Source organism: Oncorhynchus nerka, linkage group LG27 (genome assembly GCF_034236695.1).
Source record: "Oncorhynchus nerka isolate Pitt River linkage group LG27, Oner_Uvic_2.0, whole genome shotgun sequence".
Lineage (NCBI taxonomy): Eukaryota > Metazoa > Chordata > Actinopteri > Salmoniformes > Salmonidae > Oncorhynchus > Oncorhynchus nerka.
The window spans coordinates 102,251,075-102,278,658 of NC_088422.1; the positions used below are offsets into that span (position 1 = coordinate 102,251,075).

Below are 27,584 nucleotides of genomic sequence, written 5' to 3' on the forward strand. Positions count from 1 at the left end.
ACCACAACACAGTCAACTACCTAAATGAACCAGGTTAAATCCCAATGTCTCCTACACAACACCACAACACAGTCAACTACATGCATGAATCAGGTTAAATCCCCAGGTCTCCTACACAACACCACAACACAGTCAACTACATAGATGAACCAGGTTAAATCCCAATGTCTCTGCACAACACCACAACACAGTCAACTACCTAAATGAACCAGGTTAAATCCCCAGGTCTCCTACACAACACCACAACACAGTCAACTACCTAAATGAACCAGGTTAAATCCCCAGGTCTCCTACACAACACCACAACACAGTCAACTACATGCATGAACCAGGTTAAATCCCCAGGTCTCCTACACAACACCACAACACAGTCAACTACCTAAATGAACCAGGTTAAATCCCCAGGTCTCCTTCACAACACCACAACACAGTCAACTACCTAAATGAACCAGGTTAAATCCCCAGGTCTCCTACACAACACCACAACACAGTCAACTACCTAAATGAACCAGGTTAAATCCCCAGGTCTCCTACACAACACCACAACACAGTCAACTACATAGATGAACCAGGTTAAATCCCCAGGTCTCCTACACAACACCACAACACAGTCAACTACATAGATGAACCAGGTTAAATCCCCAGGTCTCCTACACAACACCACAACACAGTCAACTACATAGATGAACCAGGTTAAATCCCCAGGTCTCCTACACAACACCACAACACAGTCAACTACATGAATGCATAATGCATGATGTAATGACTGTAGCTGTCTGTAATGTCTGTAATGACTGTGATTATCGCACCCTGAATGGAGAGGGTTTTCATTGGACCGACTGCTCGCCACAAAGTTATGACTTCATTTCAGACCTCGTGCTGCTCCCTACCGTTCCGTTACGCTGGTGTCAGAAGTGGGATCCACGACTTACTTGAAGACAGCGATGAGTAAGTTGACCAGGAGGATGTTGGCAACCAGCAGGTAGCAGGCCATGATGGCTGGAGTGAGCCAGGCTCCGGGGATACAAGGAGGAAGCTTCTTCCCATCCTCATCGTACATGTTATCACCACATGGTGCTGGAAACAGGCTCAATGTCAGTCCACAGTACTACTACTGATACTACTACTACTACTACTGATACTACTACTATTACTACTACTGATACTACTACTACTTCTACTACTGATACTACTACTGACTACTGATACTACTACTACTACTACTACTACTGATACTACTACTACTACTACTACTACTGATACTACTACTACTACTACTACTACTACTACTACTACTACTAATACTACTACTACTACTGATACTACTACTACCACTAATACTACTACTACTACTGATACTGCTACTGTCTACTGATACTACTGGACTACTGGTCGATAACAGCTAATACTACTACTACTACTACTGATACTACTACTACTACTACTGATACTACTACTACTATTGATACTACTACTACTACTACTACTACTACTACTACTACTACTACTGATACTACTACTACTGATACTACTACTACTATACTACTACTACTACTACTGATACTACTACTACTACTACTACTGATACTACTACTACTACTGATACTACTACATTTAACATTTACATTTAAGTCATTTAGCAGACGCTCTTATCCAGAGCGACTTACAAATTGGTGCATTCACCTTATGACCTCCAGTGGAACAGTAGTGCATCTAAATCTTTTCAGGGGGAGGGGGGGTGAGAGGGATTACTTTATCCTATCCTAGGTATTCCTTAAAGAGGTGGGGTTTCAGGTGTCTACTACTACTACTACTACTGATACTACTACTACTACTACTGATACTACTACTACTGATACTACTACTACTACTACTACTACTACTACTACTACTGATACTACTACTACTACTACTACTGATACTACTACTACTACTACTACTGATACTACTACTACTGATACTACCGATACTACTACTACTATACTACTACTACTACTACTGATACTACTACTACTACTACTACTGATACTACTACTACTACTACTGATACTAGTACTACTACTACTGATACTACTACTATTACTACTAATACTGATACTACTACTACTACTACTACTACTGATACTACTACTACTACTACTGATACTACTACTACTACTACTGATACTACTACTACTACTACTACTGATACTACTACTACTGATACTACTACTAGTACTACTACTACTGATACTACTACTACTACTACTACTATTACTACTAATACTACTACTGATACTACTAGTACTACTACTACTACACTACTAATACTGCTACTGCTGCTAATATTACTACTAATACTACACTACTACTACTACTGCTACTGGTACTACTACTACTACTACACTACTCCTACTGCTACTAGTACTACTACTACTACTACTACTACTACTACTACTAATAATACTGCTACTACTACTACTACTAATACTGCTACTACTACTACTACTAATACTGCTACTACTACTACTACTACTAATACTACTACTACTACTGTTACTACTACTACTATACTACTACTACTACTAATACTGCTACTACTACTACTAATACTACCGTTACTACTACTACTACTACTACTTCTACTAATACTACTACTAATACTACCAATACTGCTGCTACTACTACAACAACAACGACTACTACTACTACTACTACTAGATAGTACTTTGCCATGAAAATACTCTTTAAAAGTATTTTCATGGTAATCGAAGAATTTCTAAAAAAGTTTTACTTAAGCAAAGCAGTGAAATATAGTCAAAGTGAAATATATTAAAATATCTGGTCTGATTACTTCGATAGGCTACTATGGCAACTTTAAAAATACTTTTTTTTTTTACAATTTATTCTTACCACTCTTTTCCAAACCCCAAAGGGCCCTTCCAGCAGGGAATTAATAATACCAGAATGAATGGCTAAAACAACTTGTACATTTGCTGTATAAAAGCAAAAAGGTGGTTTTGTCCAGTATATTTTGTACTGCGGTAATACATCATGTAGGATTGTATGAGTGTACAATTAGATACTTACGATTGATTTCCATTGCATAGACTACCAATCAACCATGTGACGGAAGTGGAAAATGGAGAGAGAGAGGAATAAAGATAGAGAGACAGGGAGACAAAGAGAAAGAAGGAGAGAGAGAGAGAGACAGAGACAGAGAGAGAGAGACAGAGACAGAGACAGAGAGAGAGACAGAGAGAGAGAGAAAGAAGGAGAGAGAGAGGGGGCAGAGACAGCGAGAGAGAGAGAGAGAGAGAGAGAGAGTCTGACAGAGACAGAGAGAGAGAGAGAGAGAGAGAGACAGAGAGAGACAGAGAGAGAGACAGAGAGAGAGACAGAGACAGCGAGAGAGAGAGAGAGAGACAGCAGAGAGAGACAGCGAGAGAGAGAGAGAGAGAGAGAGAGAGAGACAGAGAGAGACAGAGAGAGAGACAGAGACAGAGAGAGAGAGAGACAGAGAGAGAGACAGAGACAGCGAGAGAGACAGAGACAGAGAGAGAGAGAGACAGAGAGAGAGACAGAGACAGAGAGAGAGACAGAGACAGAGACAGAGAGAGACAGAGACAGAGAGAGAGACAGCGAGAGAGAGAGAGAGAGACAGAGAGGAGACAGAGAGAGACAGAGAGAGTCTGCCGAGAGGAGAGACAGAGAGAGAGAATGCAGAGACAGAACATTGAGAGAGATTACAGAGACAGAGCTTGGACAGCGAGAGAGAGAGAGAGAGTTTTATAGAGAGAGACAGAGAGAGACAGAGAGAGTTTTATAATGGACAGAGACAGATAATGGAGAGAGAGTTTTATAATGGATTGGTGTCAGAGAGAGGGCAGAGACAGAGATCTCTGGTTTTATAGAGACAGAGAGAGAGAGAGAGAGAGAGAGACAGCGAGACAGAGAGAGAGAGAGAGAGAGAGAGAGAGAGAGAGAAAAAACATCAGAGCAACAGAAGAGAACAACAATACAACAACCCAAACTAATAATCAATAACCAACATGAGTCTGCCGAGAGGAGGACCCTGCCTCTCCGTTGAGTAGGATTTGATTCAAATCATTTGGATTAAATTGAATGCAATGTAATACAAAATAATTATAATCATCCCTTCAGTTTTCACTTCAGTAACATTGATTGGTTGCCATTAGTTTGCTCACCAATCACACCGATTAACTATAGAGAAGTTCCATTGCCATAGAATGCTTGGATCCCATCCAATATGTCAGATCAGTAGCTAAATGGATTGGTGTCTGATCTCTGGTCGATGTTGTTGTGTCTATACTGTCTATAGAGTTTTATAATGGATTGGTGTCTGATCTCTGGTCGATGTTGCTGTGTCTATACTGTCTATATAGTTTTATAATGGATTGGTGTCTGATCTCTGGTCGATGTTGTTGTGTCTATACTGTCTATAGAGTTTTATAATGGATTGGTGTCTGATCTCTGGTCGATGTTGCTGTGTCTATACTGTCTATAGCGTTTTATAATGGATTGGTGTCTGATCTCTGGTCGGTGTTGTTGTGTCTATAGAGTTTTATAATGGATTGGTGTCTGATCTCTGGTCGATGTTGTTGTGTCTATACTGTCTATAGCGTTTTATAATGGATTGGTGTCTGATCTCTGGTCGGTGTTGTTGTGTCTATACTGTCTATAGAGTTTTATAATGGATTGGTGTCTGATCTCTGATCGATGTTGTTGTGTCTATACCGTCTATAGCGTTTTATAATGGATTGGTGTCTGATCTCTGGTCGATGTTGTTGTGTCTATACAGTTTTATAATGGATTGGTGTCTGATCTCTGATCGATGTTGTTGTGTCTATACCGTCTATAGCGTTTTATAATGGATTGGTGTCTGATCTCTGGTCGGTGTTGTGTCTATAGAGTTTTATAATGGATTGGTGTCTGATCTCTGGTCGGTGTTGTTGTGTCTATAGAGTTTTATAATGGATTGGTGTCTGATCTCTGGTCGATGTTGTTGTGTCTATAGAGTTTTATAATGGATTGGTGTCTGATCTCTGGTCGATGTTGTTGTGTCTATACTGTCTATAGAGTTTTATAATGGATTGGTGTCTGATCTCTGGTCGATGTTGTTGTGTCTATACTGTCTATAGAGTTTTATAATGGATTGGTGTCTGATCTCTGGTCGATGTTGTTGTGTCTATAGAGTTTTATAATGGATTGGTGTCTGATCTCTGGTCGATGTTGTTGTGTCTATACTGTCTATAGAGTTTTATAATGGATTGGTGTCTGATCTCTGGTCGATGTTGTTGTGTCTATAGAGTTTTATAATGGATTGGTGTCTGATCTCTGGTCGATGTTGTTGTGTCTATAGAGTTTTATAATGGATTGGTGTCTGATCTCTGGTCGATGTTGTTGTGTCTATAGAGTTTTATAATGGATTGGTGTCTGATCTCTGGTCGATGTTGTTGTGTCTATACCGTCTATAGTATTTTATAATGGATTGGTGTCTGATCTCTGGTCGATGTTGTTGTGTCTATAGAGTTTTATAATGGATTGGTGTCTGATCTCTGGTCGATGTTGTTGTGTCTATACCGTCTATAGTATTTTATAATGGATTGGTGTCTGATCTCTGGTCGGTGTTGTTGTGTCTATAGAGTTTTATAATGGATTGGTGTCTGATCTCTGGTCGGTGTTGTTGTGTCTATACCGTCTATAGTATTTTATAATGGATTGGTGTCTGATCTCTGGTCGGTGTTGTTGTGTCTATACCGTCTATAGTATTTTATAATGGATTGGTGTCTGATCTCTGGTCGGTGTTGTTGTGTCTATACTGTCTGATAGCGTTTTATAATGGATTGGTGTCTGATCTCTGGTCGGTGTTGTTGTGTCTATACCGTCTATAGTATTTTATAATGGATTGGTGTCTGATCTCTGGTCGGTGTTGTTGTGTCTATACTGAGTTTTTATAATGGATTGGTGTCTGATCTCTGGTTGGTGTCTGATCTCTGTGTTGTTGTGTCTATACTGTCTATAGAGTTTTATAATGGATTGGTGTCTGATCTCTGGTCGGTGTTGTTGTGTCTATAGAGTTTTATAATGGATTGGTGTCTGATCTCTGGTCGATGTTGTTGTGTCTATACTATACGTCTATAGTTTTATAATGGATTGGTGTCTGATCTCTGGTCGATGTTGTTGTGTCTATACCGTCTATAGTATTTTATAATGGATTGGTGTCTGATCTCTGGTCGGTGTTGTTGTGTCTATACTGTCTATAGCGTTTTATAATGGATTGGTGTCTGATCTCTGGTCGGTGTTGTTGTGTCTATACCGTCTATAGTATTTTATAATGGATTGGTGTCTGATCTCTGGTCGGTGTTGTTGTGTCTATAGAGTTTTTATAATGGATTGGTGTCTGATCTCTGGTCGGTGTTGTTGTGTCTATACTGTCTATAGTATTTTATAATGGATTGGTGTCTGATCTCTGGTCGGTGTTGTTGTGTCTATATTTTATAATGGATTGGTGTCTGATCTCTGGTCGATGTTGTTGTGTCTATACCGTCTATAGATTTTATAATGGATTGGTGTCTGATCTCTGGTCGATGTTGTTGTGTCTATACCGTCTATAGTATTTTATAATGGATTGGTGTCTGATCTCTGGTCGATGTTGTTGTGTCTATACCGTCTATAGTATTTTATAATGGATTGGTGTCTGATCTCTGGTCGGTGTTGTTGTGTCTATACCGTCTATAGTTTTATAATGGATTGGTGTCTGATCTCTGGTCGATGTTGTTGTGTCTATACCGTCTATAGCATTTTATAATGGATTGGTGTCTGATCTCTGGTCGGTGTTGTTGTGTCTATAGAGTTTTATAACGGATTGGTGTCTGATCTCTGGTCGGTGTTGTTGTGTCTATGTCTATACCGTCTATAGTATTTTATAATGGATTGGTGTCTGATCTCTGGTCGATGTTGTTGTGTCTATACCGTCTATAGTATTTTATAATGGATTGGTGTCTGATCTCTGGTCTGTGTCTATACCGATGTTGTTGTGTCTATAGTATTTTATAATGGATTGGTGTCTGATCTCTGGTCGGTGTTGTTGTGTCTATAGTATTTTTTATAATGGATTGGTGTCTGATCTCTGGTCGGTGTTGTTGTTGTGTCTATAGTCGGTGTTGTTGTACCGCTATTTTATAATGGATTGGTGTCTGATCTCTGGTCGGTGTTGTTGTGTCTATACCGTCTATAGTATTTTATAATGGATTGGTGTCTGATCTCTGGTCGGTGTTGTTGTGTCTATACCGTCTATAGTATTTTATAATGGATTGGTGTCTGATCTCTGGTCGGTGTTGTTGTGTCTATACCGTCTATAGTATTTTATAATGGATTGGTGTCTGATCTCTGGTCGGTGTTGTTGTGTCTATACCGTCTATAGCGTTTTATAATGGATTGGTGTCTGATCTCTGGTCGGTGTTGTTGTGTCTATATAGTTTTTATAATGGATTGGTGTCTGATCTCTGGTCGGTGTTGTTGTGTCTATACCGTCTATAGTATTTTATAATGGATTGGTGTCTGATCTCTGGTCGGTGTTGTTGTGTCTATACCGTCTATAGTATTTTATAATGGATTGGTGTCTGATCTCTGGTCGGTGTTGTTGTGTCTATACCGTCTATAGTATTTTATAATGGATTGGTGTCTGATCTCTGGTCGGTGTTGTTGTGTCTATACCGTCTATAGTATTTTATAATGGATTGGTGTCTGATCTCTGGTCGGTGTTGTTGTGTCTATACCGTCTATAGTATTTTATAATGGATTGGTGTCTGATCTCTGGTCGGTGTTGTTGTGTCTATAGTATTTTATAATGGATTGGTGTCCGTCTATAGTATTTTTATAATGGATTGGTGTCTGATCTCTGGTCGGTGTTGTTGTGTCTATACCGTCTATAGTATTTTATAATGGATTGGTGTCTGATCTCTGGTCGGTGTTGTTGTGTCTATACCGTCTATAGTATTTTATAATGGATTGGTGTCTGATCTCTGGTCGGTGTTGTTGTGTCTATACCGTCTATAGTATTTTATAATGGATTGGTGTCTGATCTCTGGTCGGTGTTGTTGTGTCTATACCGTCTATAGTATTTTATAATGGATTGGTGTCTGATCTCTGGTCGGTGTTGTTGTGTCTATACCGTCTATAGTATTTTATAATGGATTGGTGTCTGATCTCTGGTCGGTGTTGTTGTGTCTATACCGTCTATAGTTTTATAATGGATTGGTGTCTGATCTCTGGTCGGTGTGGATTGTTTTTATAATGGATTGTCTGATCTCTGGTCGGTGTTGTTGTGTCTATACCGTCTATAGTATTTTATAATGGATTGGTGTCTGATCTCTGGTCTCTATTTTATAATGGATTGGTGTCGGTGTTTGTTGTGTCTATACCGTCTATAGTATTTTATAATGGATTGGTGTCTGATCTCTGGTCGGTGTTGTTGTGTCTATACCGTCTATAGTATTTTATAATGGATTGGTGTCTGATCTCTGGTCGGTGTTGTTGTGTCTATACCGTGTATTTTATAATGGATTGGTGTCTGATCTCTGTGTCTATACTCGTCTATAGTATTTTATAATGGATTGGTGTCTGATCTCTGGTCGGTGTTGTTGTGTCTATACCGTCTATAGTATTTTATAATGGATTGGTGTCTGATCTCTGGTCGGTGTTGTTGTGTCTATACCGTCTATAGTATTTTATAATGGATTGGTGTCTGATCTCTGGTCGGTGTTGTTGTGTCTATACCGTCTATAGTATTTTATAATGGATTGGTGTCTGATCTCTGGTCGGTGTTGTTGTGTCTATACCGTCTATAGTATTTATAATGGATTGGTGTCTGATCTCTGGTCGGTGTTGTTGTGTCTATACCGTCTATAGTATTTTATAATGGATTGGTGTCTGATCTCTGGTCGGTGTTGTTGTGTCTATACCGTCTATAGTATTTTATAATGGATTGGTAATGGATTGGTGTCTGATCTCTGGTCGGTGTTGTTGTGTCTATACCGTCTATAGTATTTTTATAATGGATTGGTGTCTGATCTCTGGTCGGTGTTGTTGTGTCTATACCGTCTATAGTATTTTTATAATGGATTGGTGTCTGATCTCTGGTCGGTGTTGTTGTGTCTATACCGTCTATAGTATTTTATAATGGATTGGTGTCTGATGGTCGGTGTTGTTGTGTCTATAGATTTTATAATGGATTGGTGTCTGATCTCTGGTCGGTGTTGTTGTGTCTATAGAGTATTTTATAATGGATTGGTGTCTGATCTCTGGTCGGTGTTGTTGTGTCTATACCGTCTATAGTATTTTATAATGGATTGGATCTCTGGTCGATCTATACCGTCTATAGTATTTTATAATGGATTGGTGTCTGATCTCTGGTCGGTGTTGTTGTGTCTATACCGTCTATAGTATTTTATAATGGATTGGTGTCTGATCTCTGGTCGGTGTTGTTGTGTCTATACCGTCTATAGTATTTTATAATGGATTGGTGTCTGATCTCTGGTTGTGTCTATACCGATGTTTTATTGTTGTCTCTATACTGGTCGGTGTTGTTGTGTCTATACCGTCTATAGTATTTTTATAATGGATTGGTGTCTGATCTCTGGTCGGTGTTGTTGTGTCTATACCGTATAGAGTTTTTATAATGGATTGGTGTCTGATCTCTGGTTGGTGTCGATGTTGTTGTGTCTATACCGTCTATAGTATTTTATAATGGATTGGTGTCTGATCTCTGGTCGATGTTGTTGTGTCTATACCGTCTATAGTATTTTATAATGGATTGGTGTCTGATCTCTGGTCGATGTTGTTGTGTCTATAGAGTATTTATAATGGATTGGTGTCTGATCTCTGGTCGGTGTTGTTGTGTCTATAGTATTTTATAATGGATTGGTGTCTGATCTCTGGTCGGTGTTGTTGTGTCTATACCGTCTATAGTATTTTATAATGGATTGGTGTCTGATCTCTGGTCGATGTTGTTGTGTCTATAGAGTTTTATAATGGATTGGTGTCTGATCTCTGGTCGGTGTTGTTGTGTCTATAGTATAGTTTTATAATGGATTGGTGTCTGATCTCTGGTCGGTGTTGTTGTGTCTATACCGTCTATAGTATTTTATAATGGATTGGTGTCTGATCTCTGGTCGGTGTTGTTGTGTCTATACCGTCTATAGTTTTTTATAATGGATTGGTGTCTGATCTCTGGTCGGTGTTGTTGTGTCTATACCGTCTATAGTATTTTATAATGGATTGGTGTCTGATCTCTGGTCGGTGTTGTTGTGTCTATACCGTATTTTATAATGGATTGGTGTCTGATCTCTGGTCGGTGTTGTTGTGTCTATACCGTCTATAGTATTTTATAATGGATTGGTGTCTGATCTCTGGTCGGTGTTGTTGTGTCTATACCGTCTATAGTATTTTATAATGGATTGGTGTCTGATCTCTGGTCGGTGTTGTTGTGTCTATACCGTCTATAGTATTTTATAATGGATTGGTGTCTGATCTCTGGTCGGTGTTGTTGTGTCTATACCGTCTATAGTATTTTATAATGGATTGGTGTCTGATCTCTGGTCGGTGTTGTTGTGTCTATACCGTCTATAGTATTTTATAATGGATTGGTGTCTGATCTCTGGTCGGTGTTGTTGTGTCTATACCGTCTATAGATTTTTATAATGGGGTGTCTGATCTCTGGTCGGTGTTGTTGTGTCTATACCGTCTATAGTATTTTATAATGGATTGGTGTCTGATCTCTGGTCGGTGTTGTTGTGTCTATACCGTCTATAGTATTTTATAATGGATTGGTGTCTGATCTCTGGTCGGGTGTTGTTGTGTCTATAGTATTTTATAATGGATTGGTGTCTGATCTCTGGTCGGTGTTGTTGTGTCTATAATGGATAATGGTTGTGTCTGATCTCTGGTCGGTGTTGTTGTGTCTATACCGTCTATAGTATTTTATAATGGATTGGTGTCTGATCTCTGGTCGGTGTTGTTGTGTCTATACCGTCTATAGTATTTTATAATGGATTGGTGTCTGATCTCTGGTCGGTGTTGTTGTGTCTATACCGTCTATAGTATTTTATAATGGATTGGTGTCTGATCTCTGGTCGGTGTTGTTGTGTCTATACCGTCTATAGTATTTTATAATGGATTGGTGTCTGATCTCTGGTGTTGTTGTGTCTATACCATCTATAGTTTTTATAATGGATTGGTGTCTGATCTCTGGTCGGTGTTGTTGTGTCTATAGTATAGTTTTATAATGGATTGGTGTCTGATCTCTGGTCGGTGTTGTTGTGTCTATACCGTCTATAGTATTTTATAATGGATTGGTGTCTGATCTCTGGTCGGTGTTGTTGTGTCTATACCGTCTATAGTATTTTATAATGGATTGGTGTCTGATCTCTGGTCGGTGTTGTTGTGTCTATACCGTCTATAGTATTTTATAATGGATTGGTGTCTGATCTCTGGTCGGTGTTGTTGTGTCTATACCGTCTATAGTATTTTATAATGGATTGGTGTCGATCTGGTCGGTGTTGTTGTGTCTATAGTATTTTATAATGGATTGGTGTCTGATCTCTGGTCGGTGTTGTTGTGTCTATACCGTCTATAGTATTTTATAATGGATTGGTGTCTGATCTCTGGTCGGTGTTGTTGTGTCTATAGTATTTTATAATGGATTGGTGTCTGATCTCTGGTCGGTGTTGTTGTGTCTATACCGTATAGTATTTTATAATGGATTGGTGTCTGATCTCTGGTCGGTGTTGTTGTGTCTATAGTATTTTATAATGGATTGGTGTCTGATCTCTGGTCGGTGTTGTTGTGTCTATACCGTCTATAGTATTTATAATGGATTGGTGTCTGATCTCTGGTCGTCGGTGTTATAGTATTTTATAATGGATTGGTGTCTATACCGTGTTGTTGTGTCTATAGTATTTTATAATGGATTGGTGTCTGATCTCTGGTTGTGTGTTGTTGTGTCTATACCGTCTATAGTATTTTATAATGGATTGGTGTCTGATCTCTGGTCGGTGTTGTTGTGTCTATACCGTCTATAGTATTTTATAATGGATTGGTGTCTGATCTCTGGTCGGGTGTTGTTGTGTCTATACCGTCTATATTTTATAATGGATTGGTGTCTGATCTCTGGTCGGTGTTGTTGTGTCTATACCGTGTATTTTATAATGGATTGGTGTCTGATCTCTGGTCGGTGTTGTTGTGTCTATAGTATAGTTTTTATAATGGATTGGTGTCTGATCTCTGGTCGGTGTTGTTGTGTCTATAGTATTTTATAATGGATTGGTGTCTGATCTCTGGTCGGTGTTGTTGTGTCTATAGTATTTTATAATGGATTGGTTGGATTGTACAGTTATGAAAATGTGATGAGACTCTTCCATGCGGACTGGTTTGTCTTCCTCTGGGCAGAGACTAAAACCACAACACCTCTTACTATCTGAAGCAGTGACATCATCCCAAAGAGGCACCCTATTCCCTCATTGCCTCTGGTCAAAAAGAGTGCACTGGATAGGGAATAGGGTGCACTTTGGAATACCACACAGTATCTCTAGCAGGCAGATGATCACTGGAAAAAAAGAGGACCAATCCTTTTCCATTTGTTAAGAGAAAAAACACACTTTCTTGTTAGTGGGATCACTTATTAAGGATAAATTAAGGATACATCATCCCAAAGAGGCACCCTATTCCCTCATTGCCTGTGGTCAAAAAGAGTGCACTACATAGGGAATAGGGTGCACTTTGGAATACAAGACAGTATCTCTAGCAGGCAGATGATCACACATATTATTAAGGATAAATCAATATGTATCTTTGGTCATTTTATTTACACAAACAATACATGGAGAGTTAGTCTTAATGCTAGTAATAATTCATGGAATACTTTACCGTTTTAAATACTATACCGTTTTAAATACTTTACCGTTTTAAATACTATACCGTTTTAAATACTTTACCGTTTTAAATACTTTACCATTTTAAATACTATACCGTTTTAAATACTATACCGTTTTAAATACTATACCGTTTTAAATACTTTACCATTTTAAATACTATACCGTTTTAAATACTATACCGTTTTAAATACTATACCGTTTTAAATACTTTACCGTTTTAAATACTATACCGTTTTAAATACTTTACCGTTTTAAATACTTTACCATTTTAAATACTATACCGTTTTAAATACTATACCGTTTTAAATACTATACCGTTTTAAATACTATACCGTTTTAAATACTTTACCGTTTTAAATACTTTACCATTTTAAATACTATACCGTTTTAAATACTATACCATTTTAAATACTTTACCATTTTAAATACTATACCGTTTTAAATACTATACCGTTTTAAATACTATACCGTTTTAAATACTAAACCGTTTTAAATACTTTACCGTTTTAAATACTTTACCGTTTTAAATACTTTACCATTTTAAATACTATACCATTTTAAATACTATACCATTTAAAATACTATACCATTTTAAATACTATACCATTTTAAATACCTAACCATTTTAAATAAACCTGTCCTGAATGTCTTTCATTTTAGTCCAATTGATTTAACTCAGTGGCTGCATGTGACCAATCAAATCATTATGAGGCCATTACACACTGTCACCAACACACTGTCACCAACACACTGTCACCAACACACTGTCACCTGTCACCAACACACTGTCACCAACACACTGTCACCAACACACTGTCACCTGTCACCAACACACTGTCACCAACACACTGTCTCCAACACACTGTCACCAACACACTGTCACCTGTCTCCAACACACTCACCTGTCACCAACACACTGTCACCAACACACTGTCACCTGTCTCCAACACACTGTCACCAACACACTGTCACCTGTCTCCAACACACTGTCACCTGTCTCCAACACACTCACCTGTCACCAACACACTGTCACCAACACACTGTCACCTGTCTCCAACACACTGTCACCAACACACTGTCACCTGTCTCCAACACACTGTCACCTGTCTCCAACACACTGTCACCAACACACTGTCACCTGTCTCCAACACACTGTCACCTGTCTCCAACACACTGTCACCTGTCTCCAACACACTGTCACCAACACACTGTCACCTGTCTCCAACACACTGTCACCAACACACTGTCACCAACACACTGTCACCAACACACTGTCACCAACACACTGTCACCTGTCTCCAACACACTGTCACCAACACACTGTCACCAACACACTGTCACCTGTTACCAACACACTGTCACCAACACACTGTCTCCAACACACTGTCACCTGTCTCCAACACACTGTCTCCAACACACTGTCTCCAACACACTGTCTCCAACACACTGTCACCCTTCTCCAACACACTGTCACCAACACACTGTCACCTGTCTCCCAACACACTGTCTCCAACACACTGTCACCTGTCTTCAACACACTGTCACCAACACACTGTCACCTGTCACCAACACACTGTCACCTGTCTCCAACACACTGTCACCAACACAATGTCACCTGTCTCCAACACACTGTCACCTGTCTCCAACACACTGTCACCAACACACTGTCACCTGTCTCTAACACACTGTCTCCAACACACTGTCACCAACACAATGTCACCTGTCACCAACACACTGTCACCTGTCTCCAACACACTGTCACCTGTCTCCAACACACTGTCACCTGTCTCCAACACACTGTCACCTGTCTCCAACACACTGTCACCTGTCTCCAACACACTGTCACCTGTCTCCAACACACTGTCTCCTGTACATCAAGTCTTTAACATGTTATTAAACCAATACGTGACTGTATTTTGATTGTGGATATTATTATAGTGTGACACGGGTTATATCATTAGGAATTAAACCGTGTTAGTGACCAAGGTTATATCACTAGGAATTAAACTGTGTTTGTGACCAAGGTTATATCACTAGGAATTAAACTGTGTTAGTGACCAAGGTTATATCACTAGGAATTAAACTGTGTTAGTGACCAAGGTTATATCACTAGGAATTAAACTGTGTTTGTGACCAAGGTTATATCACTAGGAATTAAACTGTGTTAGTGACCAAGGTTATATCATTAGGAATTAAACTGTGTTAGTGACACAGGTTATATCATTAGGAATTAAACTGTGTTAGTGACACAGGTTATATCATTAGGAATTAAACTGTGTTAGTGACACAGGTTATATCATTAGGAATTAAACTGTGTTTGTGACACAGGTTATATCATTAGGAATTAAACTGTGTTAGTGACACAGGTTATATCATTAGGAATTAAACTGTGTTTGTGACACAGGTTATATCATTAGGAATTAAACTGTGTTAGTGACACAGGTTATATCATTAGGAATTAAACCGTGTTAGTGACACAGGTTATATCATTAGGAATTAAACTGTGTTTGTGACACAGGTTATATCATTAGGAATTAAACTGTGTTAGTGACCAAGGTTATATCATTAGGAATTAAACTGTGTTAGTGACCAAGGTTATATCACTAGGAATTAAACTGTGTTAGTGACACAGGTTATATCATTAGGAATTAAACCGTGTTAGTGACACAGGTTATATCATTAGGAATTAAACTGTGTTAGTGACCAAGGTTATATCACTAGGAATTAAACTGTGTTAGTGACACAGGTTATATCATTAGGAATTAAATGGATTGTTATTGTGTTCGTGACCAAGGTTATATCACTAGGAATTAAATTGAGTGTTATTGGGTTAGTCAACCAGCAGAGGAAGTAAAGGACCACGCACACACACACACACACACACACACACACACACACACACACACACACACACACACACACACACACACACACACACAAGATCAGACTAGAACACCAGGTTTGTTCCTCTGGGATTGAGACTACAGAGATTAGGACCAGAACACAAGGTTTGTTCCACTGGGATTGAGACTACAGAGATTAGGACCAGAACACCAGGTTTGTTCCACTGGGAATGAGACTACAGAGATTAGGACCAGAACACAAGGTTTGTTCCACTGGGAATGAGACTACAGAGATTAGGACCAGAACACAAGGTTTGTTCCTCTGGGAATGAGACTACAGAGATTAGGACCAGAACACAAGGTTTGTTCCTCTGGGAATGAGACTACAGAGATTAGGACCAGAACACACGGTTTGTTCCACTGGGATTGAGACAACGACAACACACCACCATCACAACCATCATGGGATTAGGATTGAATTGATCATCCGCCCATGAAACAGGAAACAGAATCTTACTATTAATGCTACTCTTACGGTCTATGGAGTCAGCGAACACTTCCCCATAGATCATCCAGTAAGGCATGTAGAAGATGTTCCTGGCCAGACGCCATGTTGGGATCTCATCAGGGTGCAGGATGGCCTGCCGCGCCACACCGAAACTCATCAACACCACCAGCATGATCACCACGAAGTACAACATGTCAATCATCTAGAGGACATAGAACACAACATGTCAGTCATCTGGAGGGCATAGAACACAACATGTCAGTCATCTAGAGGACATAGAACACAACATGTCAGTCATCTGGAGGGCATAGAACACAACATGTCAGTCATCTAGAGGACATAGAACACAACATGTCAGTCATCTGGAGGACATAGAACACAACATGTCAGTCATCTGGAGGACATAGAACACAACATGTCAGTCATCTAGAGGACATAGAACACAACATGTCAGTCATCTGGAGGGCATAGAACACAACATGGACATAGAACACAACATGTCAGTCATCTAGAGGACATAGAACACAACATGTCAGTCATCTGGAGGACATAGAACCCAACATGGACATAGAACACAACATGTCAATCATCTGGAGGACATAGAACACAATATGTCAGTCATCTGGAGGACATAGAACACAACATGTCAGTCATCTGGAGGGCATAGAACACAACATGTCAATCATCTGGAGGACATAGAACACAACATGTCAGTCATCTGGAGGGCATAGAACACAACATGGACATAGAACACAACATGTCAATCATCTGGAGGACATAGAACACAACATGTCAGTCATCTGGAGGGCATAGAACACAACATGTCAGTCATCTAGAGGACATAGAACACAACATGGACATAAAACACAACATGTCAGTCATCTAGAGGGCATAGAACACAACATGGACATAGAACACAACATGTCAGTCATCTGGAGGACATAGAACACAACATGTCAGTCATCTAGAGGGCATAGAACACAACATGGACATAGAACACAACATGTCAGTCATCTGGAGGACATAGAACACAACATGTCAGTCATCTAGAGGACATAGAACACAACATGTCAGTCATCTGGAGGACATAGAACACAACATGTCAGTCATCTGGAGGACATAGAACACAACATGTCAGTCATCTAGAGGGCATAGAACACAACATGTCAATCATCTAGAGGACATAGAACACAACATGTCAATCATCTAGAGGCATAGAACACAACATGTCAGTCAGCTGGAGGACATAGAACACAACATGTCAGTCATCTAGAGGACATAGAACACAACATGTCAGTCAGCTGGAGGACATAGAACACAACATGGACATAGAACACAACATGTCAGTCATCTGGAGGACATAGAACACAACATGGACATAGAACACAACATGTCAGTCATCTGGAGGACATAGAACACAACATGGACATAGAACACAACATGTCAGTCATCTGGAGGACATAGAACACAACATGTCAGTCATCTAGAGGGCATAGAACACAACATGGACATAGAACACAACATGTCAGTCATCTGGAGGACATAGAACACAACATGTCAGTCATCTAGAGGACATAGAACACAACATGTCAGTCATCTGGAGGACATAGAACACAACATGTCAGTCATCTGGAGGACATAGAACACAACATGTCAGTCATCTAGAGGGCATAGAACACAACATGTCAATCATCTAGAGGACATAGAACACAACATGTCAATCATCTAGAGGGCATAGAACACAACATGTCAGTCAGCTGGAGGACATAGAACACAACATGTCAGTCATCTAGAGGACATAGAACACAACATGTCAGTCAGCTGGAGGACATAGAACACAACATGGACATAGAACACAACATGTCAGTCATCTGGAGGACATAGAACACAACATGGACATAGAACACAACATGTCAGTCATCTGGAGGACATAGAACACAACATGGACATAGAAGACAACATGTCAGTCATCTAGAGGACATAGAACACATCATGTCAGTCAGCTGGAGGACATAGAACACAACATGGACATAGAACACAACATGTCAGTCATCTGGAGGACATAGAACACAACATGGACATAGAACACAACATGTCAGTCATCTAGAGGGCATGGAACACAACATGTCAGTCATCTGGAGGACATAGAACACAACATGGACATAGAACACAACATGGACATAGAACACAACATGTCAGTCATCTAGAGGGCATGGAACACAACATGGACATAGAACACAACATGTCAGTCATCTAGGGCATGGAACACAACATGTCAGTCATCTAGAGGACATAGAACACAACATGTCAGTCATCTGGAGGACATAGAACACAACATGGACATCATCTGGAGGGCATAGAACACAACATGTCAGTCATCTAGAGGACATAGAACACAACATGTCAGTCATCTAGAGGGCATAGAACACAACATGGACATCATTTGGAGGACATAGAACACAACATGTCAATCATCTAGAGGACATAGAACACAACATGTCAGTCATCTAGAGGGCATAGAACACAACATGTCAATCATCTAGAGGACATAGAACACAACATGTCAATCATCTAGAGGACATAGAACACAACATGTCAGTCATCTAGAGGACATAGAACACAACATGTCAGTCATCTAGAGGGCATAGAACACAACATGGACATCATCTGGAGGACATAGAACACAACATGTCAGTCATCTAGAGGGCATAGAACACAACATGTCAATCATCTAGAGGACATAGAACACAACATGTCAGTCATCTGGAGGACATAGAACACAACATGTCAGTCATCTGGAGGACATAGAACACAACATGTCAGTCATCTAGAGGGCATAGAACACAACATGTCAGTCATCTGGAGTGCAAGGAACACAACATGTCAATCATCTAGAGGACATAGAACACAACATGTCAGTCATCTAGAGGACATAGAACACAACATGGACATAGAACACAACATGTCAGTCATCTGGAGGACATAGAACACAACATGTCAATCAACTGGAGGGCATAGAACACAACATGTCAGTCATCTGGAGGACATAGAACACAACATGTCAGTCATCTGGAGGGCATAGAACACAACATGTCAATCATCTAGAGGATATAGAACACAACATGTCAGTCATCTGGAGGACATAGAACACAACATGGACATAGAACACAACATGTCAGTCATCTGGAGGACATAGAACACAACATGGACATAGAAGACAACATGTCAGTCATCTGGAGAGGACATGGAGAAACATGTCAGTCATCAGAGGACATCATCATGTCAGTCAGCTGGAGGACATAGAACACAACATGGACATAGAACACAACATGTCAGTCATCTGGAGGACATAGAACACAACATGGACATAGAACACAACATGTCAGTCATCTAGAGGGCATGGAACACAACATGTCAGTCATCTGGAGGACATAGAACACAACATGGACATAGAACACAACATGGACATAGAACACAACATGTCAGTCATCTAGAGGGCATGGAACACAACATGGACATAGAACACAACATGTCAGTCATCTAGAGGGCATGGAACACAACATGTCAGTCATCTAGAGGACATAGAACACAACATGGCAGTCATCTGGAGGACATAGAACACAACATGGACATCATCTGGAGGGCATAGAACACAACATGTCAGTCATCTAGAGGACATAGAACACAACATGTCAGTCATCTAGAGGGCATAGAACACAACATGGACATCATCTGGAGGACATAGAACACAACATGTCAATCATCTAGAGGACATAGAACACAACATGTCAGTCATCTAGAGGGCATAGAACACAACATGTCAATCATCTAGAGGACATAGAACACAACATGTCAATCATCTAGAGGACATAGAACACAACATGTCAGTCATCTAGAGGACATAGAACACAACATGTCAGTCATCTAGAGGGCATAGAACACAACATGGACATCATCTGGAGGACATAGAACACAACATGTCAGTCATCTAGAGGGCATAGAACACAACATGTCAATCATCTAGAGGACATAGAACACAACATGTCAGTCATCTGGAGGACATAGAACACAACATGTCAGTCATCTGGAGGACATAGAACACAACATGTCAGTCATCTAGAGGGCATAGAACACAACATGTCAGTCATCTGGAGTGCAAGGAACACAACATGTCAATCATCTAGAGGACATAGAACACAACATGTCAGTCATCTAGAGGACATAGAACACAACATGGACATAGAACACAACATGTCAGTCATCTGGAGGACATAGAACACAACATGTCAATCAACTGGAGGGCATAGAACACAACATGTCAATCATCTAGAGGATATAGAACCCAACATGTCAGTCATCTAGAGGGCATAGAACACAACATGGACATAGAACACAACATGTCAGTCATCTGGAGGACATAGAACACAACATGTCAGTCATCTGGAGGGCATAGAACACAACATGTCAATCATCTAGAGGATATAGAACCCAACATGTCAGTCATCTAGAGGGCATAGAACACAACATGGACATAGAACACAACATGGACATAGAACACAACATGTCAGTCATCTAGAGGGCATAGAACACAACATGTCAATCATCTAGAGGACATAGAACACAACATGTCAATCATCTAGAGGGCATAGAACACAACATGTCAGTCATCTGGAGGACATAGAACACAACATGTCAATCATCTAGAGGGCATAGAACACAACATGTCAGTCATCTAGAGGACATAGAACACAACATGTCAATCATCTAGAGGACATAGAACACAACATGTCAGTCATCTGGAGGACATAGAACACAACATGTCAGTCATCTGGAGGACATAGAACACAACATGTCAGTCATCTAGAGGGCATAGAACACAACATGTCAGTCATCTGGAGTGCAAGGAACACAACATGTCAATCATCTAGAGGACATAGAACACAACATGTCAGTCATCTAGAGGACATAGAACACAACATGGACATAGAACACAACATGTCAGTCATCTGGAGGACATAGAACACAACATGTCAATCAACTGGAGGGCATAGAACACAACATGTCAATCATCTAGAGGATATAGAACCCAACATGTCAGTCATCTAGAGGGCATAAAACACAACATGGACATAGAACACAACATGTCAGTCATCTGGAGGACATAGAACACAACATGTCAGTCATCTGGAGGGCATAGAACACAACATGTCAATCATCTAGAGGATATAGAACCCAACATGTCAGTCATCTAGAGGGCATAGAACACAACATGGACATAGAACACAACATGGACATAGAACACAACATGTCAGTCATCTAGAGGGCATAGAACACAACATGTCAATCATCTAGAGGACATAGAACACAACATGTCAATCATCTAGAGGGCATAGAACACAACATGTCAGTCATCTGGAGGACATAGAACACAACATGTCAATCATCTAGAGGGCATAGAACACAACATGTCAGTCATCTAGAGGACATAGAACACAACATGTCAATCATCTAGAGGACATAGAACACAACATGTCAGTCATCTGGAGGACATAGAACACAACATGTCAGTCATCTGGAGGACATAGAACACAACATGTCAATCATCTAGAGGACATAGAACACAACATGTCAGTCATCTGGAGGACATAGAACACAACATGTCAGTCATCTGGAGGACATAGAACACAACATGTCAGTCATCTGGGGCCGATTCAGACTGAGGAAATCTATTCCTTTTTGACTCCTGTTGATCTAAGCACTTCTCAGTAGTTGGTATTCAGACTGAGGAAATCTATTCCTGTTGATCTCAGCACTTCTCAGTAGTTGGTATTCAGACTGAGGAAATCTACTCCTGCTGATCTAAGCACTTCTTAGTAGTTGGTATTCAGACTGAGGAAATCTACTCCTGCTGATCTAAGCACTTCTCAGTAGTTGGTATTCAGACTGAGGAAATCTATTCCTGTTGATCTAAGCACTTCTTAGTAGTTGGTATTCAGACTGAGGAAATCTATTCCTGTTGATCTAAGCACTTCTCAGTAGTTGGTATTCAGACTGAGGAAATCTATTCCTGTTGATCTCAGCACTTCTCAGTAGTTGGTATTCAGACTGAGGAAATCTACTCCTGTTGATCTCAGCACTTCTCAGTAGTTGGTATTCAGACTGAGGAAATCTATTCCTGTTGATCTCAGCACTTCTCAGTAGTTGGTATTCAGACCTACCGTATGCAGGTGCTTAACAGGATTTGCAGGCATGGTTCCCCTGCACGCACCTATATATATACACACATTTACCTATATATACACACACATTTACCTATATATACACACACATTTACCTATATATACACACACATTTACCTATATATACACACACACATTTACCTATATATACACACACATTTACCTATATATACACACACATTTACCTATATATACACACACATTTACCTATATATACACACACATTTACCTATATATATACACACATTTACCTATATATATACACACATATTTACCTATATATATATACACACATTTACCTATATATACACACACATTTACCTATACACACACATTTCATATTACAATAGCCAGCCAAGACAGTCAAAACCAAACCAAAGCCTCACCATTTTCCCGATCATCATGACGTAGGGTCCCAGGTACTTGTTGACCCCGAAGATGTCGAGCACCCTGATGTACCAGAAGATAATGTCCACGCAGTAGATGACCCGTCCGATGCCCAACAGGGGCTCGTTCTGCAGCCTCAGCATCAGGCCCAGGAGGAAGGTAAAGATGGCCGCCGCGTCTGTGATGTTCCAGTACTCTTCGGCCCAAACGTTGATCTTCTGCTTCAACTTCCCCGGCTCTGACATCAGGATCTGTATTGGGGCAGCAACAGCAGGGACGGACTAGGATCAGAACTGAGAAATCGGGCCTGGGCGTAAGACCCCTACATCGACTCATATTTTCCCTGGAGGCCCTCACACCGGTCTTTTTTTTAAAACTTGAGGGCCCCACATACTGTACATATTCTTCAATTGTTCTAGACATTCCCTTTCTAATTATCTCCAGTCGCAGGGTGATGGTGTGAGACGCTACCTGTCTGAGACGTTACCTGTCTGAGACGTTACCTGTCTGAGACGTTACCTGTCTGAGACGTTACCTGTCTGGGACGTTACCTGTCTGACTGTGATGATGCGAGACGTTACCTGTCTGAGACGTTACCTGTCTGAGACGTTACCTGTCTGACTGTGACGATGTGAGACGTTACCCGTCTGACTGTGACGATGTGAGACGTTACCTGTCTGAGACGTTACCTGTCTGACTGTGACGATGTGAGACGTTACCTGTCTGACTGTGATGATGTGAGACGTTACCTGTCTGACTGTGATGATGTGAGACGTTACCTGTCTGACTGTGATGATGTGAGACGTTACCTGTCTGACTGTGATGATGTGAGACGTTACCTGTCTGAGACGTTACCTGTCTGACTGTGATGATGTGAGACGTTACCTGTCTGACTGTGACAGTGTGAGACGTTACCTGTCTAACTGTGATGGTGTGAGACGTTACCTGTCTGACTGTGATGGTGTGAGACGTTACCTGTCTGAGACGTTACCTGTCTGACTGTGATGATGCGAGACGTTATCTGTCTAACCGTGATGGTGTGAGACGTTACCTGTCTGAGACGTTACCTGTCTGACTGTGATGATGTGAGACGTTACCTGTCTGACTGTGATGATGTGAGACGTTACCTGTCTGAGACGTTACCTGTCTGACTGTGACGACGTGAGATGTTACCTGTCTGACTGTGATGATGTGAGACGTTACCTGTCTGACTGTGACGATGTGAGACGTTACCTGTCTGAGACGTTACCTGTCTGAGACGTTACCTGTCTGAGACGTTACCTGTCTGGGACGTTACCTGTCTGACTGTGATGATGCGAGACGTTACCTGTCTGAGACGTTACCTGTCTGAGACGTTACCTGTCTGAGACGTTACCTGTCTGGGACGTTACCTGTCTAACTGTGATGGTGTGAGACGTTACCTGTCTGACTGTGATGATGTGAGACGTTACCTGTCTGAGACGTTACCTGTCTGAGACGTTACCTGTCTGACTGTGATGATGTGAGACGTTACCTGTCTGAGACGTTACTTGTCTGAGACGTTACCTGTCTGACTGTGACGATGTGAGACGTTACCTGTCTGACTGTGACGATGTGAGACGTTACCTGTCTGACTGTGATGATGTGAGACGTTACCTGTCTGACTGTGATGATGTGAGACGTTACCTGTCTGAGACGTTACCTGTCTGACTGTGATGATGTGAGACGTTACCTGTCTGACTGTGACGGTGTGAGACGTTACCTGTCTAACTGTGATGGTGTGAGACGTTACCTGTCTGACTGTGATGGTGTGAGACGTTACCTGTCTGAGACGTTACCTGTCTGAGACGTTACCTGTCTGACTGTGATGATGTGAGACGTTACCTGTCTGAGACGTTACCTGTCTGACTGTGATGATGTGAGACGTTACCTGTCTGACTGTGATGATGTGAGACGTTACCTGTCTGAGACGTTACCTGTCTGACTGTGACAACGTGAGATGTTACCTGTCTGACTGTGATGATGTGAGACGTTACCCGTCTGACTGTGACGATGTGAGACGTTACCTGTCTGAGACGTTACCTGTCTGACTGTGACGATGTGAGACGTTACCTGTCTGACTGTGACGACGTGAGATGTTACCTGTCTGACTGTGATGATGTGAGACGTTACCTTTCTGACTGTGACGACGTGAGACGTTACCTGTCTGACTGTGATGATGTGAGACGTTACCTGTCTGAGACGTTACCTGTCTGACTGTGATGATGTGAGACGTTACCTGTCTGAGACGTTACCTGTCTGACTGTGACGACGTGAGACGTTACCTGTCTGACTTTCTCCATTCCCAGAGTGATGATGTAAGAGATGACGATCCACTCCTGCAGGGACGGCCAGCGTTCCATCTTGACCAGGATGATGTAGTTGTACAAACACAGGTAGGCCAGGTAGGAGATCTGAGGAGACACGGAAAACAGCTCGGAGCTTTTAGGAGAACATGTACACAAGACCAGAGGTCGGGGCAGCAGTGGTGTTTTAGGCCACAAGACCAGAGGTCGGGGCAGCAGTGGTGTTTTAGGACACCAGACCAGAGGTCGGGGCAGCAGTGGTGTTTTAGGCCACAAGACCAGAGGTCGGGGTAGCAGTGGTGTTTTAGGACACAAGACCAGAGGTCGGGGCAGCAGTGGTGTTTTAGGCCACAAGACCAGAGGTCGGGGCAGCAGTGGTGTTTTAGGACACAAGACCAGAGGTCGGGGTAGCAGTGGTGTTTTAGGACACAAGACCAGAGGTCGGGCAGCAGTGGTGTTTTAGGACACAAGACCAGAGGTCGGGCAGCAGTGGTGTTTTAGGACACAAGACCAGAGGTCGGGGTAGCAGTGGTGTTTTAGGACACAAGCCCAGAGGTCGGGGTAGCAGTGGTATTTTAGGACACAAGACCAGAGGTCGGGGTAGAAGTGGTGTTTTAGGACACAAGACCAGAGGTCAGGGCAGCAGTGGTGTTTTAGGACACAAGACCAGAGGTCGGGGCAGCAGTGGTGTTTTAGGACACAAGACCAGAGGTCGGGTCAACAGTGGTGTTTTAGGACACAAGACCAGAGGTCGGGTCAACAGTGGTGTTTTAGGACACAAGACCAGAGGTCAGGGCAGCAGTGATGTTTTAGGACACAAGACCAGAGGTCAGGGCAGCAGTGGTGTTTTAGGACACAAGACCAGAGGTCGGGGCAGCAGGGGTGTTTTAGGACACAAGACCAGAGGTCGGGGCAGCAGGGGTGTTTTAGGACACAAGACCAGAGGTCGGGCAGCAGTGGTGTTTTAGAACACAAGACCAGAGGTCTGGCAGCAGTTGTGTTTTAGAACACAAGACCAGAGGTCGGGCAGCAGTGGTGTTTTAGGACACAAGACCAGAGGTCGGGCAGCAGTGGTGTTTTAGGACACAAGACCAGAGGTCGGGTAGCAGTTGTGTTTTAGGACACAAGACCAGAGGTCGGGCAGCAGTTGTGTTTTAGGACACAAGACCAGAGGTCGGGTAGCAGTTGTGTTTTAGGACACAAGACCAGAGGTCGGGCAGCAGTGGTGTTTTAGGACACAAGACCAGAGGTCGGGGCAGCAGTGGTGTTTTAGGACACAAGACCAGAGGTCGGGGCAACAGTGGTGTTTTAGGACACAAGACCAGAGGTCGGGGCACCAGTGGTGTTTTAGGACACAAGACCAGAGGTCGGGGCAGCAGTGGTGTTTTAGGACACAAGACCAGAGGTCGGGGTAGCAGTGGTGTTTTAGGACACAAGACCAGAGGTCGGGGTAGTAGTGGTGTTTTAGGACACAAGACCAGAGGTCAGGGCAGCAGTGGTGTTTTAGGACACAAGACCAGAGGTCGGGGCAGCAGTGGTGTTTTAGGACACAAGACCAGAGGTCGGGTCAACAGTGGTGTTTTAGGACACAAGACCAGAGGTCGGGTCAACAGTGGTGTTTTAGGACACAAGACCAGAGGTCAGGGCAGCAGTGGTGTTTTAGGACACAAGACCAGAGGTCAGGGCAGCAGTGGTGTTTTAGGACACAAGACCAGAGGTCGGGGCAGCAGGGGTGTTTTAGGACACAAGACCAGAGGTCGGGGCAGCAGGGGTGTTTTAGGACACAAGACCAGAGGTCGGGGTAGCAGTGGTGTTTTAGGACACAAGACCAGAGGTCGGGGCAGCAGTGGTGTTTTAGGACACAAGACCAGAGGTTAGGCAGCAGTGGTGTTTTAGGACACAAGACCAGAGGTCAGGCAGCAGTGGTGTTTTAGGACACAAGACCAGAGGTCGGGGTAGCAGTGGTGTTTTAGAACACAAGACCAGAGGTCGGGCAGCAGTGGTGTTTTAGAACACAAGACCAGAGATCGGGCAGCAGTGGTGTTTTAGAACACAAGACCAGAGGTCAGGCAGCAGTGGTGTTTTAGAACACAAGACCAGAGGTCAGGCAGCAGTTGTGTTTTAGAACACAAGACCAGAGGTCGGGCAGCAGTGGTGTTTTAGGACACAAGACCAGAGGTCGGGGCAGCAGTGGTGTTTTAGGACACAAGACCAGAGGTCGGGGCAGCAGTGGTGTTTTAGGACACAAGACCAGAGGTCGGGGTAGCAGTGGTGTTTTAGGACACAAGACCAGAGGTCGGGCAGCAGTGGTGTTTTAGGCCACAAGACCAGAGGTCGGGCAGCGGCAG

At 41.8% G+C, this 27,584-nt stretch overlaps 1 pseudogene; it reads right to left on the minus strand.

The window, feature by feature from the left end:
- The window catches only part of LOC135565440 (transient receptor potential cation channel subfamily M member 1-like), a 62,364-nt pseudogene that overhangs the window by 6,916 nt on the left and 27,864 nt on the right, over positions 1-27,584 (minus strand).